The 8,551-nt window shown below is 33.6% G+C and overlaps 2 pseudogenes; both read left to right on the top strand.

The window, feature by feature from the left end:
- Positions 1–2,530: 2,530 nt before the first annotated feature.
- LOC125164760 (grpE protein homolog 2, mitochondrial-like) lies at positions 2,531–3,253 on the top strand (annotated as a pseudogene).
- A 1,360-nt stretch (positions 3,254–4,613) lies between these two features.
- On the top strand, positions 4,614–6,483 carry LOC125164759 (histone H2A.Z-like; annotated as a pseudogene).
- The last annotated feature ends 2,068 nt before the right edge of the window (positions 6,484–8,551 follow it).

Below are 8,551 nucleotides of genomic sequence, written 5' to 3'. Positions count from 1 at the left end.
TGGAATCAACAATTAATAACCTTCAAAAACAGAAAGCACCAGGTCCAGATGGGTTCACTGATGAATATTACCAAATACTCAAAGAAGAAATACCCATTTTCTATAATCTCTTCAAGAAGACAGAAGCAAAGGAAATAGTTAATAACTAATTCTAATTTACTTAATACTTAATAACTAATTCTACAATGCCAGCATTACTTTAATAACAAAACTAGACTAAGATGTTACAACAAAATCAAAGACATTTATCTCTGATGAATATAAATGTATATTCTCAAAAAAATTTAACAAATTAAATCCAATGATGTATAAAAAATTATATACCATGACCAAGTGAGATTTATTTCAAATTATGCAAGGCTGATTCAAATTAAAAAAATCAAATAATTTAAATTAAGTACATAAATTAATACATTATATTAATTAATAAATTAATTTATATTAATATATAAAGAAGAAAATCATATGATCATAGCTATAGATAACAGAAAAAGCATTTGACATAATCCCACACCCATTTATAATAAGTATTCTCAGCACACTAGATATAGAAGGGGAATATCCTTAACTTGATAAAAATATCTACAAAACATCTAAAGCCATCATACTAAGAGATACACAGGTTGGAAAGGAAGAAATGAAACTAATTTATTCACAGGTATATAATCATCCATGTAGAAAATCTGAGAGAATTGACTATATATATATGTATATACATATATATATATATATATATGTATATATATATATATATATAGTCAATGTGTGTATATACACACATACATACATACTGGAACTAACAAGTGATAATAGCAAGTTTTCAAGGAATAAGCTTAACATATAAAAACTACCACTTTCCTATATACTAGCATCAATCAAGTAAAATTTAAAATTAAAAATTTTACAGTGCCATTTACATTAGCACCCCAAAAATGAAATACTTAGTTATAAATCTAAAAAGAAAAGTTTAAGATTTATATGAGGAAAACTACAAAACTGAAGAAAAAAATTAAAGAAGAACAAAATAAATGGAGACATATTACATGGTCGTGGATAGAAAGACTTGATATTGCCAAAATGTTGACTGCTTACAACTTGATCTCTAGTTTTATCAAAGTTCTAATCAAAATCCCAGCAAGTTTTTGTGGTCATCAGCAAACTGATTTTAAAGTTCTTATGGAGAGGCAAAATACCCAAAATAAGCCTATTATTAAAGTAGAAGAACAAAGTTTAAGAGTTAACACTACTTGACTTGAAGACATACTATAGAGCTTCAGTAATCAAGACAGTGTGGTATTGGTGCAAGAATCAGAAAATGAATTGATGGAACAGAATAGAGAGCCCAAAATTAACCCATGCAAATGTAGTCAACTAAACTTTGACAAAAGAGTAAATGTCATACAATGGAACAAAAAGTGTCTTCAACAAAACGTGTTGGAACACATTTCACCCCATGAAAAAAAAAATCTAGACACAGATCTTATACACTTCATAAAAATTACCAAAAAAAGGATCAAAGACCTAAATATAATATTCAAAACCATGTAGCTTCTATAAGCTAACATTGGAGAAAATGTGAATGACAGTGGGTATCAAAGACTTTCAAATGACCAGAAAACACTTAAAAAATGGCAATAAATAAATCTCTATCAATAACTACTTTAGAAGTAAATGAACTAAATACTCCTAAAGGAAAGAAAGGAAGGGAAAAAAGGAAGGGAAGAAAGGAAGGAAGGGAATAAAGGAAGGGAAGAAAGGAAGGAAGGAAAGGAAAGGAAAAGAAAGAAGGAAAGAAAGAAAGAAAGAAAGAAAGAAAGAAAGAAAGAAAGAAAAAGAAATAGGGGTGCCTGGTGACTCGGTTAAGCATCTGACTCTTGATTTTGGCTCAGGTCATGATCTCATGGTTGTGGGATAGAACTCCACATCAGGCTCTGCACAGACAGCACAAAGCTTGCTTGGGATTCTGTCTCTCACTCTTTCTGCCCCTCCCCTGTTCATGCTCCCCCCTCTCTTTTTTCTCAAAGCAAATAAGTAAACTTTAAAAAAAAATACAAGAAGGAGGGAAGGGGAAGGGGAAAGGGAAGGGGAAGGGGAAGGGGAAGGGGAAGGAAGGAAGGAAGGAAGGAAGGAAGGAAGGAAGGAAAGATGGATGCACATAGTGTGGCAGAATGGATAAAAAACAAGACCCATCTATATGCTGCTTATAAGAAACTCACTTTAGATCCAAAGATACACACAGATAGAATGTTAAGTGATTGAAAAATACATTACACACAAATTTAAAACAAGAGAAAGTTGAGATAGCAATACTTATGCAAGACAAAATAGATTTTAAAACAAATTTTAATGAGATAAAAAAGGACATAATAATAAAAGGATCGGTCCAAAAAAATATGTTTAACACTTGTAAATATTCATGCACGTAACATACGAGAGCCTAAATATATAAAACAAATATTAATAGATACAAAGGTAGACACTGACAGTAATAAAACAACAGCATAAGACTTTAACACTGGGGATCAGGAATATGGCTGTGTGGTCAGTGTGAGCAATCCAGCCACTGGTGCAGTGCCTTCCGGCCTTCAGTGCTGTGTTGGAAGGCAGGGGATCGCTGCATCCTTTCAGCACTGCCACTCAGAGAACTGCCAAAGAGGACTGCAGTTCTGAGGACCCTCCTGATGCACTTGGACCCTCTCTTGCAGAACGAGCCTTAAACCTTAAAGCTGTGAAACGGGAGAAGGAAGTCCAGGACTTAACAATGAGATACCAGAGAGCTGTGGCTGATGATGAAAACATAAGGTGGCAAACCCACATATATGTAGAAGATGCCAAGATATTGGAATCCAGAGTTTCTGTATGGACTTGGTAGAGGTGGCAGACGTTTTGGAAAGGACTGCAGAGTACATTTCTGAAGAAACAGAGCCCGGGGACCAGAAGCTTACTCTGGAGAATATCTTCCAAGAGTTATCACTTTTAGAAGTAAAGCTAAAGAGTGTTTGCCAAACATGGCCTGGAGAAGATGACATCCATGGATGACAAACATGACCCTCATGAGTATGAACTCATCTGTCATGTGCCCACTGGCATTGGGGTACAGCCTGGCACAGTGGCATTAGCAAGACAAGATGGCTATAAGCTTCATGGCCACACCATTAGCAGTGGAGTCTCAGAGAAGACTATGAATGGCCATGAGGAACTGAATGTTCTCCTAGAGCGCAGTCACCTGTGGTTCCTTGATTTATTAAACTAAGTTTGCATTTGGAAAAAAGGAAGGAGAAGAAGAAAGGAGAAAGAGAAGGAGAAGAATAGAGGAGAAGGAGAAGAAGAAAAGAAAAGAAGAAGAAGAAGAAGAAGAAGAAGAAGAAAGAGGAGGAGGAGGAGACTTTAATATTTCACTTACATCAAAGGGTAAACTATCCAGATAGAAAATGGAAACATTGACCTTAACATTAGACCTAATCAACTTAGGAGATTTAACAGCACATTTATCAAAAACCAGAAGATTATACGTTCTTCTCAAGTACACATGAAAATTCTCCAGGATAGATCATTTGTTAGGTCAGAAAACAAGTGTCAATAAATTTAAGAAAACTGAAATCATATAAAGTATCTTTACTCAGCACAATGATATGAAACTAGAAGCCAATTTCAAGAAATCTGGAAAACAACAACAACAACAACAACAACAACAACAACAACAACGAGAAAACACAAGTCTAAACAACATGCTACTAAATAACCACTGGGTCAATGAAGAAATCAAAGAGGAAATCTAAGAATACCTTAAGACAAATGAAAATGAAAACAACACTTGAAAAACTGAGAGATGAAGTGAAAGTCATTCTAAGGGGAAAATATACAGCAATACAGGCTAACTTTAAAAAACAAATCTCAAAGACACAATCCAACCTTACACCTATAGGAAGTAGAAAAAGAAAAAGAAAAAAAGGAAGGAAATAATAAAGATTAGAGTAAAAGTAAATGAACTAGAGACTAAAAATCAATAGAAAAGATCAATAAAACTAAGAAATGGTTGTTTGAAAAGATAAACAAAATTGATAAACCTTTAGCAAGACTCATCGAGAAAAAAAGGGAGGGACCAAATAAAATCAAAAGTTAAGAGAAGTTACAACCGACCCCACAGAAAAACAGAGACTACCATGAAAAACTACACACCAACAAATTGGACAACTTAGGAGAAAATGACAGATTTCTAAAAACATACAATCTTCCCAAATTGAACCAGGAAGAACCAGAAAAATTGAACAGGCCAATTATTAGTAATGAAATTGAATTAGCAATCAAAAACTTCCCAATAAACAAAAGTCCAGTAACAGACAACTTCACAAGCGAATTCTCCCAAACATTTAGAGTTACTTATTTTTATCAAACTATTTCAAAAAATAGAAGAGGAAGAAATAATTCCAAGTTCATTCTACCAAGCCAACTATACTTTGATATCTAACCTAGAAAAAAGAAAATTACAGGCCAATATCACTCAAGAATATAGTTTTTAAAATAGTCAACAAAATATTAGCAGGTCAAATTCAATAATACACACAAAAAATCATACACCATGATTAACTGGGATTTATTCAAGTGATGCCAAGATGGTTCAACATCTTGAAATCAACATGGCATATCACGTTAACCAAAAAAAGAATAAAAATTACATTATCATCTCAAAAAATGCAGAAAAAAAGCATTTGACAAAATCAACCTTCACTGAAAAACTACAAGTAATAAGTGAGCTCAGTAAAGTCGTACGGTATAACATCAATATATAAAAATGTGTTGGATTTGAATACACTAATAATGAAGTAGCAGAAAGAAAAATTAAGAAAATAATTCCATTACAATTGCACCAAAAAGGATACCTAGGAATACATTTAACCCCAAAGGTAAAAGACCTGTACTCTGTAAACTATAAAACATTGATGAAAGAAAATGAATATGACACAAATACTCCATGCTTATGGATTTGAAGAATTATTACTGTGAAAAATGTCCATACTACCCAGACCAATCTACAGATTGAATGCAATCCTTATCAAAATACAAACAGCATTCTTCACAAAACTAGAAAAAATAATATTAAAATTTGTATGGAACCACAAAAGACCTTGAATAGACAAAGCAATCTTTAGAAAGAAGAACAAAACTGGAGGTATCACAATTCCAGGTTTCAAGACATACTACAAAGCTGTAGTCGTCAAAACAGCATACTACTGGCACAAAAACAGACATATAAATAATGGAATAGAATAGAGAGCCTGGATAATAAACCTGCATTTATATGGTCAATTAATCTCTGACAAAGAAGGCGAGAATATACAATGGAGAAAAGACAGTCTCTTCAATACATGGTGCTGGGGACATTCTCATGAAACAGGACTACTTTCTAACCCCATACACAAAAATAAATTCAAAATCTATTAAAGACTCAAACATAAGACCTAAAACCATAAAAATCCCAAAAGAGAACACAGGCAATAATTTCTCTGACATCATTCATAGCACTATTTTTCTAGATAGGTCTCCTGAGGGAAGGGAAATAAAAGCAAAAATAAACAACTAAAGCTTTTGCCCAGCAAAGGAAACCATCAACAAAACAAAAAGACAACTTACTGAGTGGGAAAATATATTTGCAAATGATATGGGGATTAATATCCAAATTACATGAAGAACAGATATACAACTTAACATCAAAAACACTAAAACATCCCATTAAAAACAATGGACAGAGGACCTGAATAGACTTTTTTCACAGGAGACATCCAGATGGCCAACAGGCACATGAAAAGATCCTCAAAATCGCTGTCATCAGGGAAATGCAAATTTAAGCCACAATGAGATTTCACCTCACACCTGTTAGAAAGGCTAAAATTGGCAGTTTGAATCGGGGTCCAATGAAAGAGTAGGCTGTGGGGTCTTGGTTTTCTAATTCTTTTTCTGCCTTGCTTGTTTAAGCCTCAGCAGAATTCAAAGGCTGGCAGTAAGGCTGGGAAGGACTCTGGAAAGGCCAAGACATAGGGACATAGCCAGCAAAGAGCTGGCTTGAAGTTGCCAGTGGGCAATATTCAGTGAAACCTAAGATAACCAGTCATGGACGTGTGGGCGTGACTGTCGCTGTGCACAGTGCAGCCATCGTGGAGTACCTCACCGCAGAAGTACTTGAATTGGCAGGAAATGCATCCAAACATCTGAAGGTAAAGCTTGTTACCCTTCCTCATTTACAACTTGCTATTGGTGGAGGTGAAGAATTGGATTCTCTCATCAAGGCTAATTGCTGGTGGTGGTGTCAATCCACACATAAACAAATCTCTGACTGGGAAGAAAGGACAAAGACTGTTTAAAGGATCCCGGATTCCTTATTATCTCAGGACTCTAAATACTCTTAACAGCTATCCAGTGTTGGTGATTCCAGGCGACTGTATCTCTGTGAAAAACACAACACTACCTTTTTGTAATTCTATTTGAGCAAGTTGGAAGTTTAATTAGCTTTCCAACCAATCAAATTTCTGCATTTGAGTCTTAACCATATTTCGGTGTTACTGTGGCTTCAAAGAAGCTATAGACTCTGAAGTAGTGGATTTTGATTGAATTGACTTTACAAAAAAAAAAAAAACTTGTATGGGTTTTAATTGTGATGCAGAAGTTATAATAACAAACATTTGGTTCTGTACATTGTTTCCACTCCAGTGGATAAGCTCATATCAGTAAAGGTCATATCCCACCACCATCCTCCAAAAAAAAAGAATGGCTAAAATCAAAAAGACAAGAAACAAGTATTGATGAGAATGTGGAAAAAAGGAAACCTCATTCACTGTTGGTGGAAATCTAAATTGGAAGAGCCACTTTGGAAAACAGCATGGGCACTCCTCAAAAAATTAGAAATACCATGTGATCCTTCCTAAGTTTGCTGTCTCTTTCTCCTAAGTTTACTGTGAACCTAAAATTGCTTTAAAAATAGTAAAAAGTGAAGCAATCTACCTGGCTTATAAACCTATGACTGGATGAAAAACAAAATTGTATTGTTAAAAAATATTATGTATTTCCTCTTGTTTTCTATTTACCTCATTTTTTTTTTGTGACTACCACCAGCAGAATTAATTTCTTCATAATGAATGTGTAAACTTTGCCTGACTGTAAGGTAGGTATCAAGTTCTCACGGTCATTTAATCTCTGTAACCGCACAGCAGGCAAAATGGAGAATCCAGAAAAACTAGGAACTTAAACAGATACTAGTTTTACTTACGATGACAAAATTGTCCTTTGAGCAAATAAATGGTTTAGCAAGGAGTTCTCACCATCATACACATGTTATCCCTATGACATTAGAGTGAGTCTGTTGCATCTCAAGTCCACATGTTTTACTGGTGTACTGAGGCTATATATAACTGAAAGAATGTTAGCAGTAAAAACTCAACTTATTCTGAAATTTATGAGAGGGCAATAAATTGAATTATACGGTGATCTCTTCTAGCAGTAAATTGTAGTTTACTCATTACATGTGTGTCTTTGCACCAAGATAGTAATGTATTTCCTTATCATTTTTTTAAGAAATAAATCTATGAAAGTTTTACAGCCAAATCTCATGAGCCATGATTAGTTTCCCATCATTCCTGATTTTCTTCTTCACTTAGTTCCTGATATATAATGCCATATTTATAGGTAGATAAATTTCATGCTTAAATAATCAAATTTCATAATAGCCTATTAGATGTAATTCTTCATATTTTTATATTTTATTTTGTGGATGCATTTTCTTCTTTCTTTTTTCTGTTTAGTGTCACTTCTTTAAGGTCAGATGTATAAAACTATGAACAAAATTCCATGTGATACATATCATTCAAAATCCTACAGTGCTATGTAAATTTAACACTGCCTTGATATGCTTTTAGTGGCCTTGGATACAAGCCCATTTGTGTTTATAATAATGACAGACATTAATTTACAACATCTAACAGGTTCCTATTTTTTATTTTGAATCTTGAGGAATTTCTAATGAAACTGCAACATAGGAAACCTTGAACCTAATTGAAAAAAAAAACTGACACACACTTTTAGCATACTCCCTTTATTTTTGAATAGTTTTATTTCATTCCCCTTTATAGTAAGTGGAATGACTTGAATAGGTTTTGCAATTATGATGTGAACATAACGTATTTCTCCAAGTAGCCATATTTATTAAGTCATCTTTCAGAAATGTGTTGAATTTGGTAGACATAATTCTATTCCTTGCATTGCATTTGCTGGCCCACAAAGATTATTCATCATCTATTTTTTACAAAAATATGTTTTTATGTATTATGTGACTCTGATATATCTATGAAGTTTGAGGTACTCTCAGTGGTAATAAATATCAGTAAATGTAGCTAAAATTGTTTGAGAAAGTAAGATAATAATTTAAAGATAAAAATATACCATTGGAAAAGGTTTAAAATCCACCAGTTTCATTTGTTCTTTGAATGACATAATGGAAGAATTCTATTACTGTTTGAATAAGGCAGTCATTCCCTTAAAAGATCAAATCACATCTTGAAAT

The sequence above is a fragment of the Prionailurus viverrinus genome, chromosome B1 (genome assembly GCF_022837055.1).
Source record: "Prionailurus viverrinus isolate Anna chromosome B1, UM_Priviv_1.0, whole genome shotgun sequence".
Lineage (NCBI taxonomy): Eukaryota > Metazoa > Chordata > Mammalia > Carnivora > Felidae > Prionailurus > Prionailurus viverrinus.
This window is presented reverse-complemented; position numbering and strand designations above follow the sequence as displayed.